We start from the raw sequence: 19500 nt of genomic DNA, 5'->3' as shown, positions 1-19500 counted from the left end.
AGAGGGCTGGGAGCCCGACCCGTAAACAGGATGCTGCAATACAAAGGCAGAGGAAGGACTTCCCCCTGCTTGCCCTTGTCAGAGCGGTGCCAAGCAGAGAGCAATTCAGGTGAGAGGCTGTCCTCACCACACATGAGATCAGCGTTAGAACAAACCACACAGCTGTCTGGAAGGGGTAATGCTACACAACCACTTCTTAAAAGCACCAACAATATGCAACTTAAATAATAGCAGGGTGCATCACATGGAAGGATCCACGTGTGCTTCTGGGACAATGCAATGGCAATGATGTACATGCATGAAGACAGTAGACAGGGGAGAAGGAGCAGCCACCATCCCACTCTCCTACCACCAACGCACTCCCCGGCCTTTCTATAAGCACACTTAGGCAGTGGGAATCTTCACTTAGCCCAACACAAGGCAACTAATTAAAAGAGACCTGATTTCCTCATGTAGTCGGGGTGTGTATTTGCTCTACAGCCTTCTAGCTTTACATACCCAGGGGCCACCTTTCTGCCTTAAGCTGACTCCGGGAAGAAGCTGCTACCCCTGCTCCCTAGGGTGGCAGGCTGGCTGAGACGACGGCGAGTGTTTTGATTATCCTGTATGTCAAAGCTGATTACATTTTAAGCTTTAAACTTCCTTGCAATTTGCAGCAAGCTAGCAATCAAACACCCGATCCACGACATATGCAGATGTTCATACTAACTACGCGTTAACTATTTATACGCGTCGGTACGTGTGGCTTTAGTGAAGGAAACCACCGCGTGCCGTAAAGGAAACAACTGTGTGAAATACACCAGCACTGGGATGCAGTGCTTACTCATACATTACTGTGAGAGAATTCCCAAAATGCACCAGGGATAAACTAGTCTTAAATCTTCTCATGATGCTTCTTGAAAGTAAAATACTGTGCATTTCTGGAACGCTGAACAAAACAGTAATATTATCTAGTAAATCAAGGCTCCCAGCAAACAGCAGCCCTGGGAGAAAACGTTATCATCAGCATGGCTTGTTGAGCCAAAAGCTAACCTGGGGCTTCCTCAGCTGTTTCTGCTGTCATTGCTGCTGTGTGATTCTTTTTATGCAGTCCACGTGCAAACAAAAAGTAACAGTAGAAGTATACATGATCAGTGCTAGAAAGTACAATTCTGAGCCTTGAATTTAGGCACGCACACAAAAAGCTGCACTGGGAGCTCTGTTAAACATCATAGGTTGGGACTTGGTAGATTACTAGGTATAATTGGATTAATCTGCTACTTTGTATTTCCTACCACCAGCACATAAACACAACGGCTTTTACAATACAATGGGCAGGATGTCCTAAAGGTTGTTCGTGCTTATCTATTATAACAAGAGCAGCCAAAACGATGATGCCCAGACAGGATCCATTTCTGAAAAAAACAAAGAGCAAGCAAACAAACCAAAAGAAAACCCAACCCCAAAGGTACACAAAGATCCAGCAGATTGCAGGCTGTCACTGCTCCATCCCTTTTCCCTTGTGGCCATGTCAAGGCACCTACACCACAGCCTGAGGCGATCCTTAGCTAAGATCAGGAATGGTGCTAAACTGCTACTTGAGCTGTCACTGAGCATTTGTCCACAGCACGAGCGTCCCACCTACGGGTTCAGTCCATGCTGATTGCCAGCTAACAGAAATAAATAGATTCGGTAACCCTTGCCAGACTTTGGAGGACTCGGCATACTTAGCCTGGATCAATAGCTCCCTAGCACCAAGTCCTGAAGACTTTGAGGCAACAGACAGGAGTGACCATGAGCCTTAATCAGTGTGGAGAATCATAGAACTGTAGGGGCTGGAAGGGACCTCCGGAGATGATCGAGTCCAACCCCCCTGCTGCAGTACTGCTATAGGACAGGAATTGGTATAAAAAATAGAACAGTAAAAGACCTGAATCGCTGCGTTCCAGATTCAGGACCTTTTTTTTTTTCCAGGGTAGAATTGACTTCTTTCCAACGTGGACATCTGAAGAGGCCAAACAATATGAACCCTACGGGTGTTTACTTCTCCCCAACTACAAAAGGAGGATGAGGTCATCAGCACAGATCCAGACACTGACTTTGCAGATGTCTTCGCTCGGGTGAGATGAGTCCCACCCAAAAATGTCACCGGATAAGAGCACTTCCGCACAGCTCCGCTCGCAGCCACGTGCAAGGCAAGGCGAGCAGCCTGCAGCCGCCCCATAAGGAAGACACCCATGGGGCCATCCTGGGACTCGGACACAGGGGCCGACGTGGGGGAAGGAAGCTCCTTCGTCTCTGGCCTTCAAAGCTGTCCCTGCTGGTACTGCTCAGGATCACAAAGGGAAAAATTAAATCCCATTGAGGAGAGAGACTGCACTCTCACGAAGGGGTACAAGACTGCATCTTTTTTTTCCACTGGAGGCGAGAGGCAGCTGGTGAGCCCTTCCTAGTGATTTTATGCAGCTGCCATCAATTACCACTTTAAGCCATTATGTGCAGATACAAACTCCCATTGAAACATTCTTTGTCTGGGCCTGCGCTGGGGCTGGTGCGAGTGTTTTATACTTCTACATTCGCTGTCTGTTTATGACAGCATGTCTGATTACCAGCAATTTTTGCAGTAAGCTATACTTTTGCAGGAGTCACGTGGTTCAATCAGGTTTGGAGTGGATTTCCTCTCCTTTTCCACTTGTTTCCTTTCCACAATTCAATGGCCGCACCAGCACAACACCGAGGAATTTTTCAACTCGAGGCTGCTTCTACCAAAAGGCCTTCACCTGGGAGATTACAAACCACGTGCACAGAAATCCACCACAGAGTGTGGGGCTCATTCCTAAACACCTGAATTACCGCATGCCAATTAGCAGCAGGCCAGCCACCCCGCACTGTGCCACCTACTGGCTCCCAGCCTGTTCGCTGCTGCAGCACCAGGACGCTGCTCTCTGAGGACACTGCTTGTTCTTCCATCATCATCCTTCATCACAACTGCTCATTACTGCAAGAAAATTCCGCTTATTTATACTAATCTTGAGAGGATGAGGAATACATAAGCACTTTACTGGACACCATGGTAGTGAGGGAAGGGATTGGAACTGAAACTCAAGAAAGAAACACAGAATCATAGAATAGCTTGGGTTGAAATGGACCTTCATGATCATCTCGTTCCAACCTCCCTGCTATAGGCAGGGACACCTCCTTCTAAGACCAGGCCTTGAATGCCTCCAGGGAGGGGGCAGCCACAACCTCTCTGGGCAAGCTCTGTTCCAGTGTCTCACATAATCAAACATTTTGTCCAGGCACCTCAGGATACTAAAGAAGGCAGTCCTGACCTGTCCCTGCTCTGCAGCTGCTGTGAGGCCACCAGCAGTCTGGACCAGGAGAGTTTGTCTTTGAGAAACAGATCTGGGGACGATGGGCAGCAGCACTGCTTTCCATGCTCTATAACACAAGGATTGTATGTCAGGAGCTGGGATGAAGACAATAGTCTAAAGGTACAGCAAGGAAGTACCCCAGGGCATGTCCATGGCGGTCTTCCATTCACTCTTGCCTCAAAAAAGCAGCTTGTGGTGATTGCCAGGCTTTACTTGTATCTCAAGGGATGGCACAGGTAGGGGAGGAGAAACATAGGAGAATTACAGAAAATTTTATTTACCCTAGTGTAGGACAATGGGTAACATGAATGAGAAAACATGGCCAAGCCAGTTTACCGCAAAACAATGCTTTGTGACAAAAGTAAAGTCAAGTTTATCTAAGCTTCCAAGTAGTTTACATACTGTCCTACGTCACTTTGCAGAGGAATACAAATTTGTCCCTTCAGCAACTTTCTTTTTCAATTTAAGAAGCGAGACAATAAAAAATCTCCCTTTACAAATGCCATGCAATGATTTCAAGCTATAAGCAAGTGTTTTAATTCATAACACTACCCAGCAGTGGAAACGTAAATATTCAGGCAACGGGGGAAAGGAAGTCTCCAAGTCTCCCTTTGTTTGCTTTTTCCCACGTCACCACAAAGCTCTGCCAGCCCATATCCAGGGGGCTGCACTGCCTGGAGAACGGCTGCTGGTTGCACTGTACTCAGGGCTACAGAATGAGCTCAGCTGGCTATGAACCACAAGCTCCAGCAGCAGCCTGTGGGCTTTGGGAATCTTTCAACTATCAGAGAATTCAGATGCATATAGGGAGGTGCAGAGCAACATCAGCACAGCTTCTCTGTGAGAGAAGAAAGGGAGAACTAAACCACGGGCCCCAAGACGGTAGAAACTGTTTTGCCTTCAATAGGCAGCAGAGATGACAGCTCATCCTTTCTTTCACCAACTCACCACAATGTGAGAAATTTAAAATAAAAAAAAAAAAAAGGCAACAGGAAAGGCCCATAAGCCAGTTTATTTTCCTTTCCCCTCCCTTTCCCTTTTAATTTCTGCTCTCCTCCTCTGAAAAAAAGTCACGAAAGATTCCAAATGCAAACAAAAACCTTCTTGGATAAATCACAACACCAACTTTTGCAAACCACCATTCTGCTTGTGTGTCACATCCTCTCTCCTCCCTCCTCCCCACACCCCTAGTCTGGCTTGAATCCATTTGAAGAAGGATCTGTCCAGAACCGGGAGAGTCTGAATAGTGCCTTGCACAATAGGTGACCTTTTCTGGTATTGGAATCCATAATATACACAGTCGCTAATAAAGTTTCACACACAAGAGGGAAGTTTTGGCATGAGGAGCTGGGGCAGTATTGCAGACAGAGCAGTATTCAAACCAGGAGCTGTGGTACTGCCTTCAAGACGGGAAGGAGATCGCAATTTTGGGAGGAACCTAACCACAATAAAAATGAGATTCCAAATGCTGGGCAAGTCCCTGCCAGAGCCTGCCAAGGTAGGAAGTTCATACAAAGAGAAAAGCAGAAGAGCTTGCAGTACTGAGAAGGCTACGTGGAGAAACATAATCCTTTCCAACCCCAAAACTGTGTCAGAATTGGAAATAAGATACAAAAGAGCTCTTTTTAGGCTTCCCTCCCAATGACTTCTTGGGAGGGAAAGCCTAAGCTGTTGCATAGAAAAGACTTTAATCAAGACATGCAGTAAACATTTACAAGTCCATATGCAGTGCCTCCTAAATCTTAATATACAAGAGCCTCCAACTTTGTTACTACAACTCTCTCTCCTAAAGCATTTTACAGAGCCTCTGAGCTTTGTTACCCTCAAGGTAAAGACCTCATGCAAGTTTGTTTGCCCTTTATCTCCCTCCTCTATTACTTTTTCACCCTCAGCACTCCCCGTGTCTGTCCCACCACACGTGCAAGGCCCATCTTTCATGTAGCAGACTGGCAGCACCTTGCTTGAGAAGTACAGTGGCTAAAGACAGCTGGGTTGCTTTCCCAAGGGTCAAAAAAATCTTTGTTTTGTGAGAAATGGTTGGGAGAAAAGGGCTCTCCTTAGGACTACATTCGGTTACCTTCGGTCATTAGATTTTGCCAAGCAGGTTAAAAACACACTTCACAACCCACACCAAACAGAGAGTGTTTCATCTCCCCTTGGCACAACACCCTCTCCTACTGCATACTAAAGGCATCATCTGCAACAAGAGAGAAAATGAGCCAAATTGTTTGCAACAGTGCCATCGCTGAGGACGCAGCTAGAAAGCAACAATAAAGTTAACTGGACAAAGAAGCACGAGGGATGGGTAGCTTTTCAGCAGGGTCCCAGCGCTGCCTGAAGGAGCCTGTGTAGCAGTATTGTGCAGGAGCACAAGAGGGAATCACGTGCACAGGGGAAGGAGCCAAGAGCCACGTGAAGACAATACTTGCCTGTTGTTTCCCGAGCCACCTCCTCTGCCAATCACAACGACAACAATATTTCCTTTCTTGCCTGATGTGCCCCTGGTCACTTTGCCGGGCACTGAATGAGCTGTGCTAAAGGCAGAGGGGAGGCACTGCTGCTGACCTCCCCCAGCAGAACCTCAAAGCACCAAAGGCTTTTCAGAAGGCAACCCAGAGAGAAAGCTCCTAAGGGCAAAATCCTGCAAATATTTCCAAGGCTGGTCCCTTGATCCTTGGTCATGGTTCCCTGAAAGTGTTTCCTGCTCAGACTGCATTCTCATCCATCAATCTAGAATTGTCCATCCTCATTAAGCCTAAATTACTTACTAGTTATGCAACAAGCTATCCTTGTACTTACATCACTAGAGCTCCAGCCAAAAAGAGAAGGGTTAGTACCCTACTTCTCCCAGTATAATTCATGCTAAAGAAAGCCTGTTGCCATACAATTCTACATCCAGTCTCAGATTTAAATCCTTGCTAGCGGGTATCAAAAATAAGTCCGTCTGCGAAGGAAACAAGTTAAAACATTTTGCTTTATGCAAAGGCCTAGGGCTCAGGGAAAGAGAAGAAACATAGATGCCAGAGAGAAAACAGTTTCACACGCAAAACAAAAAAGTTGTGTGGCTTTTCTGCTTCCCATCTCAGTATATATTTAATGACAAGGAAAGGAGCATCTCTGGGGTGATGACAGAGCCATGGGAGGTGCCTTCACACCACTTGGCTGCTGCCCCCCCACCCAGATTCAGACAGCAGGTCTCCTTCCAAAAAGGCAACAACACGTGGGTCCTTCCCTGGGTGTGCAGTCCAGACACTGCTGGGACACGGCTTGGACCTGGGAAGGGCTCCTGAGTCCCACAGGTTTCATACAGATGAAGAGACTCACTGCTAAATTAAAGTTCTAGTTGAAAACTAGGTATTAACTTTGACAAGAGTGAGCAAAAGGCAAACATCTGGGAGAGGAGAGAAAACAAAAGGCTGAAACAACTGAAAGTGCTTACAAAACACTACAGAGAAGCTATATTAACAGAAATTTGAGATGGGAAGATAAACAGCATGTCTGGCCTAACACAAATGTGCTCGTAGCAAGTACGTCACAATTACCTATACTTTAATGAACACACCGATTTCCTTACTGAACAGATTCATTCAGTACACAGCTTCATACCCAAGCAACCACTAAGTCTTACAGATGAGATGTACAGAGAAGAGAGATTCTTGCAACCCCTCTTTCATTTTGGTAAAAAAAAACAAAAACAAAACAAAACAAAACAAAAAACAGAAAACCACCACCAACAACAAAACCTGCATTCTGCAACCATGAAACCAAAAGCTGTCACCATGCACACCCAAACAGGAATGGAACAAAGGAGGGCAAGGAAAAGTATTCCTACTTTGGCATTTCCTTGGGGCTGTTTCACATAGATATTTTATTTAAAAGAGATTGGGCTGGAGAAGGAGCTGACAAGAGAAATTCAGAAACTCCATCACATGCCTGACAGCAATGAAGGGCTGCGCACTGCTCAGTACGTAACAGTGTTTAGGCCAGAAGCAAACACAGATTTGCGTAGCAGAGGGAGCAGACTGGAGACGGTACTCCAAAATCAATTATATGTTAAAAAATAAATTTAAAAAAGATAGGAGAGCACAAACCAGCACCACTGCAACTGCCAGCAGCCATGAAGCACGAACCTTTGACCTCCGGGAGACACAGTCCTGCTGGTGACATTCACCCCTCTGTAGGATGCATCCTACCTCAGGCGGACAGACCCGACCCCTTACAGGCACCATTTACCCAATGCCATGTTGTGTATACCCAGTGCACCAAGCTTCAACGCAATAACTAAGCGCCTAAAATAAGACAAAATGAATCCAGGCTTTGGTCGTTACTAACATCAACCATTTGCTGAAATGCCAGCACACAGGTAATGGAACACCGCAAGGTTTATTATTGACTGGCTTTTGAAACCAAATCAACTGGTAGGTGGAAGAACTTCATAACACACTGCTGATCTTTCAGCTGTCTGCATTCCCCAAGTCTTCCATGCTTTAATTAAGCAAACCCTCCTCATTAAAATGTTGCAAGTCCTGCAGTTTTTCCTTCCAAATATTTAAAACTCTGAGAGCTACACTAAAAAGCCCTGCAATTTATCAGAAAATGAGTACTGAGGAAAGCCCTAAACAAAGAATTACTGCATCTTCTTTGTAGCCCACAAACCCACCCGTATAACATGAAACACCTCACTGAGCCCATGCTACGAAGAAATAGATAGGACACTTCTTTAAAGAAGTCTGTCTGAGGTACACCTGCCAGGTAAAACCCCATTGAATAGACTGCCATCACATCTCCCCCAACATCAAAGGTCATACATTGGCTTAGGAACCCAACATACCCAAGTTTAAAAGCCGTTGTACATGTCACCCTTAACCTATGCTCTGTTTTACATCCACAAAAGGAAAACTTCAAAATCTGGGCTACGGCACAGCCTCCAAAAAAACTTCTTGTAAGCAAGGACTGGTGTGAGATCATGATCTGACATTTAACATAAGGTTTCTTTTGTGAGCCAGCCAAAATATGTAAATTACACAGGAATAAAATGAATCGTCCAATCTGTACATGTGTCTTACAAACCTGCTTGAATGACACAGTGAGAATTCACAAGCCTTTACAAGTCTTAATTTCAGGTAATCTTTGCCTGAAGGTTGAACACCTCAGTGCCCCTGGACCAGCATTAGTCACCGTTCAGCCTGCGCAGGTAACCCGCGGCCTCCTCCTCTGCTCTACGTGCGGACAGGGCCGGCCATGACGAGTGACAGCAGTGGGTGGAGGACCTAGGCTGGCCAAGTGCCCCTTCTTCTCACAAGAGGAAGAGGCAGAGCGTGTGAAGCAGGCTGAGCAGGCACTGTATGCCAGGAAGAGAGGAGAGGCTGGGAAACCTGCTCAAGGTGACACCGGCAAAACATCACCCTGGCAAGGCCAGGATGGCACGGGGAGGGAAAGGCACGGAGGGGATGAAGTGACCAGCAATCTACATCTGGCTGAAAGCACAACCACACGTAGAAGAATAAAATTATGGAGATCAGATGAGCGGGCCTCAAATTCACCAAGTCACTCTTTTATTTTTATTTATTTATTTTCCTTTTAAGCCTTGTCAAATTCCTCTCAGCATCAGTAAGGCCACCGTTGGAGCACTGCATCCAGTTCTGGGCCCCCCAGTAAAAGAGGGCGATGGGCATACTAGAGAGAAACCAAAAGGGCAACCACAACGATGAGCCTGGAGCACTTCTGTTACGAGGAGAGGCTGAGAGATCCAGGATTCTTCAGCCTGCTGATGAGGAGGCTCAGGGGGATCTCTACAAATAGCCAAAGGATGGGTGCGCAGAGGACACAGCCAGGCTCCTGTCAGTGGTGCACAGTGCCACGATAAGATGGCATGGGTACAAACCGTCACACAGGAGCTCCCTCTGATCACCAGGAGCACTTCTGTGCTCTGCCAGTGATGAAGTACTGGCACAGGCTGCATTGAGGCTGTGGGGTCTCCTCCTTGGCGGATCTCCAAAAGGATCCTGGATATGGGCCTGGGCACCCTGATGTGGGTGGCCCTCCTGGAACAGGGGTTGAGCCAGAGGGACCCAGACGGCCCTGACAGACTCAGCCATCCTGTGATTCTATAAATCCAATTTTCTCCTTAAAAATTACCCCCATAAAATGCCCTTGCTGGGTATGGGAAAAAAAATCAACACCGCAAGCAAAGACCACCTGGCAAGTTCTCTCCTCCTCTCTTCGCCCCGGTTTCTACTTTCCCTTCCTTCACTCTCTCCCTGAGTAAGAACAGGTCCCCCCAGAAACTTCAGCACAGAGGAGCCATGAGATAGCCAGCCCTAAGCAAACACACACATACACTACTCCTGCCTGAAGGAAACCTGCATAGAAGTCCCCACTTCATCCTAGGGAACAAAGGCCTCTTGTGAACCCACAACAGATGCCTAAGCGGATGCGAGGTCTTCTGCTCTTCCATGCTCTTCAGCAGCAACCCTGAAGCCTATGAGCAGCAGCGACTTTGGGGGTGAATAAGTGCTGTCATGCTGAGCGGCTGCACTAGTCTGTGGGAATGAACACTGAGACAGAAAAGAAATAACAAGAAAAATACAGTCTGAGAGCAGCTTCGCTGGAGCAAAGATCTGTTTTTAACTTGCTTGGTCACACAAGGAGGAGAGTTATAACCATAAAGGTTTTAAAGACAGGAGGGAATAAGGGTGTTAAATTTTAACTCTAAAATATATTTGCACTCGGAAACACAGCTTTTCAAAATGGAAATCCATTATAGAGTAATTTACATCTGACTGACAAGATGATGATGATGAGTCCATAATTATTAGGTCCAATCACTCAAATTATAATTTACCAGCAGACACACAAACTGCTCAATTCACAGCTAACGTTTTCTTTAGCACGCACTGCGTTTTTTCTAAACCAGGAGAGGAGACGGACTATCAGCAACAAATAAAGCAACCGCCGACAGTGGAATTCAGGGACATCTGCGAGGGGCACATTCCCCTCCATGCTCACGCCAAACCTTTCCGGAGGGCAGATGAACAACCAGGGCTGTCACCAAAAGGCTTTTCCTTTGTTATCAGACAGGAGCAGCTGCTAGGCAGGTACAGAGGTAGATCCACGTCTGTGAACGCTCGATAAGTGAGTTCTTTAAAAAAAACCAATTGCTGAGGTTTTGATTTTCTTTGGTAGATTCATGCTGACTTACGCACGGTATTTAAAACCACCCTGCGCTGCCAAAGCGCTATAAAGGCTGTGCACTTTAGTGTACAAGTAAGTGCATTTGGCATGGCGCCACTATGTACAAAATCATTTTCATGCAGCTGCCAGCAGAAGGGAACTATATTCTTGGACCAGATGTTTTTGTTGTCAGTGCTGCCAAGCACGCCTGGAAACCTCACAGCTGAGTGGTGCTGCAGGAGTGAATTAACAATGAACAGAGCCACAAGATGCTTGTGCCCATCTATCAGATAGGGCGTCGCAGCTCCTGATCTCCCCTCCTCCCCTTCTCAAGCAAGGAAGCTGCTGATAACCAGCTAATTATTACCTGGAAATTATTTGCCTGGGAAGGACACTCCCCCTGCCTCCATTGGGATAAATAAAAGCAATAAATGCTGGCAGAAAATATGACACCTCAGCTGCGTTTACCCTTAGCTGGGCAGGTGAAAAAGAGACCATGGTTAACAGCCAAGAAAATAGGATTGGAGCAAACATAGATGGGTCCTAACATTACAGTACAGGTTTGTTTCTGCTGCTGGGCTGCAAACAAGCTTGCGATTATTAAACAGTATTTCATCTGAAAAATCAGAGCTGCTACAGTATCTTTCCCTCCAGTTTAAAAACAAACATCCCTGATCCTAGCACAAGGCTCTCTCTTTTGAGCTGAGTCCCTGACAGCCCCAGCTTAAAGCAGAGTTGGAAGACTGGAGCACCCCCTCCCAGCTCTTGCCAACAGCCCCTGCATCACCCCGCTGCTCCCGCCTGTAAAACCAGGGCTGCCAACAGCCCCCGCCCCACATCCCCTTCCCCAGGTTGGCTCTAAGTTAATCCCAACGCCTCTAAAAGAAACTCTGAGTCTGGAGCACCCCACACAGAAGCAAAAACTGCACAGGGTATAAGTGCACATCCTCAGGCACACCGAGAGGGGCTGTCCCTGTGGCGGGGGGGGGGGAGCACTGCAGGTTGGGTGTTGTGTAGACGGGTGGGTTGGTTGGTTGGTTATTCCATTTCCCGAGTGCTCCAAGTATTCAAAATGAAAGGCAGGCAGAAAGAGGATGTGTGTGCGGCAGGTCTGCTTGAGCTTAGGTCTCTTCTCACCATCTCTCAGGCAGCTAGGCCTTGTGCAGCCTGCTCCTATACAGCATGCCCTGAAACAAAGAGCATCCTCCTGACTGGCAAGCACCATGTCACGATGGCTTATAGCATGACTGCCTGCTGGTCCTCACACCAGAGGAACACACGCACATCTCCGCTAAGCCACTTCCCAAGCAGGAAGCTTCACGCCCTCGTTCCCAGCACTTGCAGCCTTCAGATGTAGTCACCAGCTCATTCCTCCTCCTCATCTCCACTGTTAAAAAGTGACACTCAGCAACTTGGCTGACAACGAATGTGTTTCACTGAAATCTTTCTGTACCAGAACAAGCTGACCTCCTTGGAAAGGCTATCATAGAATGGCTTGGGTTGGAAGGAATCATAAAGCCCACCCAGCCCCAACCCCCTGCCATAGGCAGGGCTGCCCCCCACCACCTCAGGCTATCCAGGGCCCCATCCAACCTGGCCTTGAGCACCTCCAGGGATGGGGCACCACAGCTTCTCTGGGCAGCTGTGCCAGCGCCTCACCGCCCTCTGAGTAGAGAATTTCCTCCTAATACCTGATCAAAATCTCCCTTCTTTTAGATTAAACCATTCCCCCTTGTCCCATCACTATCAGACTGCACAAAAAGTCAGTCTCCCTTCCTGTCTAGAAGCTCCCTTTATGTACTGGAAGGCTGCGTCTCCTCAGCCCCCAGTGGCCACATCTCCAGCCCACTGACATCTGCACGGGAGCCGTGCTCAAGGCTAGCGTCTGGAACAGACACAGAACAAATTTGAAAGTTGCATGTTTAAAAAGAAACAAAAACAGACGGCCTCTCCTGTCTGAATAAATGGCCTCCTTCTCAGGGACTTTTCCTTTAAAACAAAAGAAATGCTATCACCACAGGGTCTCTTGGGAAGATGATTCATAAGCAGGAAAAGGACCGTAATTCTACGCTTGGTGTACTCACCCTAACAGATATTACAACTTTTTACTATGCTAGTCCCGTAACATGATGAAGTGACAGCCTGAAAAATCTCTTTAATCACACTGATTTGAGATGGAACAAAGAGCAATTAGCCCAGCCAAAACGTTGGGGGGTGGGGAGGGGGCCATTTACATCTGAACGAGGAAACCTGGATTGTGCGCAGAGCCTCGAAATTCAGGAGGATGTGCTTTAAGGCACTGGATTTGCCCAGAGCAGAGCTGTCTGACAATGAAGCCATGCACAAAGGGACCGACAGCAGCAAACGTGCCAGCTCCACAGCTCCAGCTCCGCCACCAAGGAACGGAGCCGCTAGTCGGTTTGGAAACATTACTAAGCATCACGGAAGGAGAAATCCCACACACAGCAACCAGATCTTTGCAATAGCCGGAGAGAGGCAGCTAAGTGAAAGACCATGTGTTGTGGAGGTCAGCTTCTGCCAGACTACAGGCATCCAAACAAAGCCCGTCACGGCCAGGGACTCCTCTCCTATGGTGTCGTCGCTCCAACAGGAGCGTGTAGAAATCCCAAAGCCCGATCAAAATGGAAAGCCTCATTCAAAGCATCGGTTAAACTGGTTAAGCTCGTCTTTGTGGGTTTACTCACAAATGGCACTCTGCTTGGAAAAGCCTTTAGTTGCACTCTGGCTGGCATGAATTGCCAGTGAGGAGCAGGGGTGCAGAACAGGAAAAGGAAGAACAGGCAGGCTATTATGAAGCCAGCAAAACAATACAAAAAAGGAGAATTCTGAAGGTTGTGGGTGCTTTCTCTTTTTTTTCCTCCTTGCTTTGAAAATCTTTCCCCCCAAATCAGTTCCATCTGCAGTCTCCAAGAATCTAGAAGTTTCTGCCAAAGTGATCAGCAGCAAAGAGCTCACACTTGGCTTTGAATTGCACCCGTTATGCGCTCCAAAGTTCACACACCGCGGAGAGAGATCGAAGAAAGTCGGAACTCTCTTTGGGTGAGCGCTGAGTCTCCAATCCAAAGCACAAGAAATGACGACAGTGCATGTGAGCTGCTTCAGCAAAAACAAGGCGCTGTGGAAAAAGGGACATTGCCTCTTTTCATGACCCTATAAAACTTCCTCACTGAAAGTAGGCTGGGCTGAGGGCAACTCTCCAACTTACTGGCAAACATCTTCAAAGCGAGACATCCAGCTCAAGTTTTCTTTCATACAATACAGCCCTTATTCCCTCAGCCCTTTGGTTCACCATCAAACACGTTTCCCCAGAAGCTGCACCTAGCTGCAGTATGTATAGCAAGGCAACAGTCACAACCCAGCTTTCACCACCAACACACAATGTGTTTCTGCAGCACCGGCCTTCAGAGTAAGCATGTACTACAGGGTAAGCATGTACCACACTGACAACCTCCACAGCACGTCCTCTTCCTTCCGGGGAGGTGCTGGACACTGCAGAACTGTTCCTCTGCTGTTACCTAATCACAGCCCTACTCGCCGCACGCATGGAAGGGCTGCCGAGGCCCTGTTTGATCATTCGTGCTGTAAAGATGGTTAACAAACAAGGCTAAAAAGAAGAAAAAAAAAAAAAAAAAGGAAAAAAAAAGGATGAAACTGGTTTATCTGAATAGAAGATGACAAAACCACCACTCAACACCAGGAAGCATTAACTCAGAGGGGTCAGCGTTGCATTGCTGCATACCAGATTTCATAGGAAACTTCCGGCTCCTGTCGTAATGAGGTAGGCAAATGTCTTTCTCAATCCGAAGCCCTCTAGTGATGGCCCGAAGTACAGCAGTCATGCAGGCAACCATTTTTACTAAACAAGTACGCACATTTAGATAAACAAAAAGACTGCACAAGAAATTGCTGCTCTCCAGACAATTAAGATGGCCATTTCTCAGGGAGAATGCCAACAGCTCATGAAGTCACTCTAAGCAGGGTGTTAGAAACTGTTTGTCCATGCTCTAAGTAGCTACTTGCACTCCGAAGCCTACTGATACATGGGTATTTTCCAAATGATTATGGAGTAGACCCATGATCCAAAAAAAGAGGCATCCATTCATTAAGAGTGGTTATTAATTAAGACCCAGAAAAAAAATGTGAAGAACTCCCAGCAGTGTGGGCTTGATACTATCATTATCATCTTTTCCATCTCAAACACTGGAATCCAGTTTTCTCATATATATGAAGCTGTAGCAGCAGGCACACACTCTGCTGCCCACTAACCATACAGCTCCTGAACACTCCTGAGTTCCCACAATTATATTCACCACATGCATTGGTGAACTGCAGAGATGCCCACTACAAGAAACACCTTCATTTTTCCCTTAGAAAAAATACTGCTAAATGCCAGCGAGTCTCAGCTGCCCTCCAGATCCAGAACAGCCTCGGGGTTGCTACTGTGTCAGAAGGCCTTTCTATGAAATTCTGCCCAAATCCTCCCTTTTATATCCTTCTGCTTTATCCACCAGCTGTAGGAAATTAAACTATAATAGATCTAACTGTAGTGGCTTTTGCATCTCAGAGCAGCAAATTGCTAAATGCATCATATGCAGCAACATTAAAACAAGCCTTGTTTCCCATATTACAGGCTGCTGTATCTCAGGACCATTCTACTATCAAAGAAATACATGATTTAAGTCATATCTAACTAACAATATCCAGTGTGTTAGCAATGGTACTGCACAAGCATACACAGCAAGGGCAGACCAGGCTTTTCATTTTGCACTTAAAGCAAATGGGTGTCTTTCAGAGGTAGATGTGCTTTGGACACCTGGCTCAAGCTGTTCCTGGTCCGCTTTCTTTTGCCATTTGCCAGCAAAGGCACCGTCAAACCCAAGATTAAGAAGATTCTTTGCTGGCAAATACAGAGGGTGGTCCGAACCCTGGTTCACAAGGCCAGTCTCCTGTGGGTCACCAGCTCAGAGGCCAGTGGCACACACACTGCCTCAAGGCAGGTTTCTGGCTCTACCACTGAGTCAAACTCACCACTCGGCGACTCTTTGCTCTAACATTATCCCGAATACTGGAATTCAGAATCACAACGAATGTTATGGAAGTGGTCCAACACAAAAAGTGAAGTAATTTCTGAGGCAGGCAAGCAGCCTAAAAATAGCCCGCTGCACAGCAGAAAGAAACAAGAGGGTGGGGGAATCCCTGCTGAAGATCTTGGCTCTTCTCTCCCAAACCCCCAGGTGTGCAGCACTGCAAACCCTCCCTCACAGCCATCGCAGGTGGCTGCGGAGGATGCAGTCAGGCCCTCGAGGAAGACAGCATGACCAGCTTTCCTCCAGGCATCGCAAAGCCATAGCTGTGTGGGCATGACTCCCACGCGGCCGTAAGGAATCCTGGGCACTCTGCTCTGGGTGGCCCTGCTGGAGCAGGCATTGGGCCAGGGGAGCCCAGGGGTCTCTGCCAGCTTCAGCCACCCTGTGGTTCTGCGAAGACCACGCTATCTGAATATTTATAAATAGAAAACAAAGTGTTCCTCCTTTCTGCCCCGAGAGTAGAAATCCTTTCATTCATTTATAGGGGTGTCTGTTTGTTTGTTTGTTTGTTTACATTGGTATGCACGGAGAAAGGAAAAGAGCTTGCAATTTATACGCTGATCCCTCAATTTCTACAGGAACAGTACAAATGGCAACATGCTAACAATTTGTGTTGCAAATCAAGGCTAGGTACGCTTCCCAAATTGAAAAACGTCTAACCCTTATAAAAACAGCTTTCTGTCACAGACTGAAAGAGAGGAAATTAAGTAAATGCTAGAGAAAAGGCTCCTCTCCCTAGTGGTGCTGCCTGTGCTCACAGTTTCCAAAGCAGGGTCAGCACAGCTCCGATGTCTGCGGCCACAGCCAAGAGGACAGGTTAGCAGAGGGGGAGTCAAGCAGGCAGCCGGGGTGCTGGCTCCTCCTTCTGCCCAGGGTCTGTTCCCTCAGTTACATTTCCATTTGGTCAAAGGTTCCATATCAGAAAGCCGTTTACGATAATCACGTGCATTCTCCCTTCTCGCTCTCACATGCACATCCAAGGTGCATTGCCAGGCTAGAAACAGTTATCTGAAGGTACGGGGGCTGCTGCATTTACACTGGGATTTCCACTTAATTCTTACCAACTCGCGTAAAACTAGAATCACACACTGAAGCTCAGTTTAGGAAGAAAGAGCTATAGTGGAAAATATCCCTGCTCTAACGACAAACTGCAAAAACACCTCATCCATCCACTGACACGCAAAGAAATTGAAAGTTCATTTCTGGACCTGACCTTGACACTTGGCAGAGGGAAAGGCCTCCGTCATCCAGCAAAGCTCTGTGCAAGCAACCAGGCTGCTGAACTCTCACCATGCCTTTCTCATCAGTGGTGCTGGGTAAAGAAGCTAGCGTTTTACCTCATGGGCACAATGCAGAATACACACGTGATGAAGAGATGAATACAGAGTTCCCTACACAGGAATAGCAGCTCCCTCTGCAGCTTTCTCTCTGTTCTCAGTGATACCTCTTTCAGACCAAAGCATCTGAGAAGGAAAGCCTGACACGGAAGAGATAACGGGGAGTCAGCACAAAAAGACACCTCATTGGCCAGATACCCATCATCTTATTCCTGCTTGAAGCAAGATCCTATGAAAAGAGAAAGCAAAGACGGGAGAGCGGAACTGAACTGCATGTGCTTATTATGAAGAATCAGTGTGCAGTTTAATGGCAACACCTCTGCGGATTTATTTTGCAGTAGAAAATACTCTCCGCCAGAGAGACTACACAGAGCACGCTCTGGGCTTTAATCCCTTTTGGATTAAACCTATCCACAGGAATGTACACAAGCCTCTTACTGGAAAAGGTGTTTCTAGGCTTGGAAGACAAAGAGCAGCTTCTAGAGCAATCACCTAAACTAGTTTGCACAGCATCTTCAGGGCTCTTTTAACACTTAGCTCAGCCATGTGATTCCTATTGCATATTTAAGAGACTGGGCATCAGGGGAGAGAATGCTTTCCTCTCAGGCACGAGGGGGTTATGGGGGGTGTTAATCATGGTTACAAGTCAGCTTGGAGTACAACAAATTCCCATGTCCTTGCACATTAGCACTTTCTGCCATAATCTCCAGTTTTAGGAGCTGGGTTTTAAGACTGTATTTTGGCCAGCAACTCCCCACACATCACTCAAACTTTCTGTCTTGCAAAAGGAGTGCTGTCGAGAGACTTTGAGCAAACATTTCTCTCTCATTAAACATCGGAGAACAACATCGCTATTTTATGGTTACACATACATACGCACATGTTAAAAACAGAGCACAAGAGAGAGATCACACGGGACAATCTCAAATGTACAACTCTATTCGTACACCCGTAAACTAAAGATGGAATCAGAGGGAGATTTTGAAGTGCTTGAAAGCAATTTGCACGCGCTGCCCTGTGTGCATTCCTGTAGCTGCAGCATTCGCTTGAAAGCCAACCATGAGAACCTGCTCTTTTAAAAAGTCTTCTGCTTTCTCCTCCTGTTTTATTACAGAATGGTGGGCAGTCGGCTGATAATGGCCGGTGGCTGAGGTCTGCCTGCCATACCTGGCACAAAGGATGTAAATTCCACCCGCTCTCCTCTCCTGCTTTCACATAACTCATCGGGACTTCATATCTTTGGAATTTCTCCCTCATTATGGGAGGGCTTGGCCAAAGTTGGCCAGCAGACCTAAACAGCACTGGGTGGAAGAGCAGGCGAAGAGGCACACGCGCTATCACCGAGAAGCCTCATTTCCTTCGGAAGTCGAGATAAAAATATGGAATGTCACAGCAGAAACAGGAGGAACCCTCAGGCAGGTGGGGTTGATGAAACTACAATTAAACACAGCCAGGAAAGATTACATTTCAAGGAGATATATCCCCTTTAACATAAACAGCAAATTAATTCTCCCGTCTTTGATCCTAATGCCAAAATGTAAAGCTCACCCCTGAAAGATGGGAGCCGGAGCTGTGCTCCCGCCCGCCTATGCAGGCAGGAGGAATCTGCTGCAGAACTCACTTTGGTCTGAGTACTTGCTAAAATTAAAGCACAGTGCTCTGTCACAGGTCTCATTGGGTTTTATTTCAGCCCAGACTGACAAGAGCACACATGTTCTAACAGTGCATTGACAGAGTTGCCTTGTTTTCCCTCAGCAGACAGTGTGTCTGATTCACCGGCGGTAAATTGAGCCGCTGTGCCGCGTATCTGACAGAAAATATTCCTAACGTAGCCCCGTGCTTTTTGCTGTTATCTGCACACAGAACGGTTCTGTTTCCCCATAGAAGCCGACCCTCCTCAGACAGCTCCGACACACACCTGGTAACGCAGCCAGGCCGCAGCTCCCTCAGCAGGGCCTGCATGCGGCAGTGCTCAGCTTCGTGTCAGCACAGGTGTGACCAGGGGTTAGGTACTGTGGTAGTGAAAGCAGCCATGTGCTGCCACACGGAGACTTCACCATGGTTGATATTAGGGCCCAGGATTCCCTCCCACAGATGCCAGCAGTCATTCCTTTCAAATACACATGGAAATCACGTTGCCATTAGTGGCTTCCTTGTCACTGCCAGCACAACAGGTCTCCAGGTGGCTGCAGGTACCAGGCCTGCAGTTAAAGTGCGTTTTCAGTGTTGCTTGGATTGATAAACAATAGCCAAAAGCTGGAATGCAAGCGCCTGCCCCACTCACTGTAAGGACAGTAGCAGACATCAGCAGCTCCTCCTCTCTTGCTTCAGAATGCCGGGGCAGTTGCACCAACAGACCAAAGGAAAAATTTTTACAGAGCAAGTCCAGACTTGTCTGAAGTGCTCGAGACTTGCTGAGAAACCTTCATACACAGATGCACTGCCACCCATCTGCAAGTGGAAGTCAGCTGCAGCCCACACAGCACGTGGCACTATGCTTCAGGTACGCAGGCCACACTGGTCAGTAAT

The 19500-nt window shown here is 47.2% G+C and overlaps 1 protein-coding gene across 11 annotated transcripts in view; it reads right to left on the bottom strand.

Moving 5' to 3' along the window:
- MAP4K4 (mitogen-activated protein kinase kinase kinase kinase 4) overlaps positions 1-19500 on the bottom strand; it is a 151989-nt gene that overhangs the window by 60679 nt on the left and 71810 nt on the right. The window lies entirely within an intron of this gene.

This window comes from Gallus gallus, chromosome 1 (genome assembly GCF_016699485.2).
Source record: "Gallus gallus isolate bGalGal1 chromosome 1, bGalGal1.mat.broiler.GRCg7b, whole genome shotgun sequence".
NCBI classification, from domain to species: domain Eukaryota; kingdom Metazoa; phylum Chordata; class Aves; order Galliformes; family Phasianidae; genus Gallus; species Gallus gallus.
This window is presented reverse-complemented; position numbering and strand designations above follow the sequence as displayed.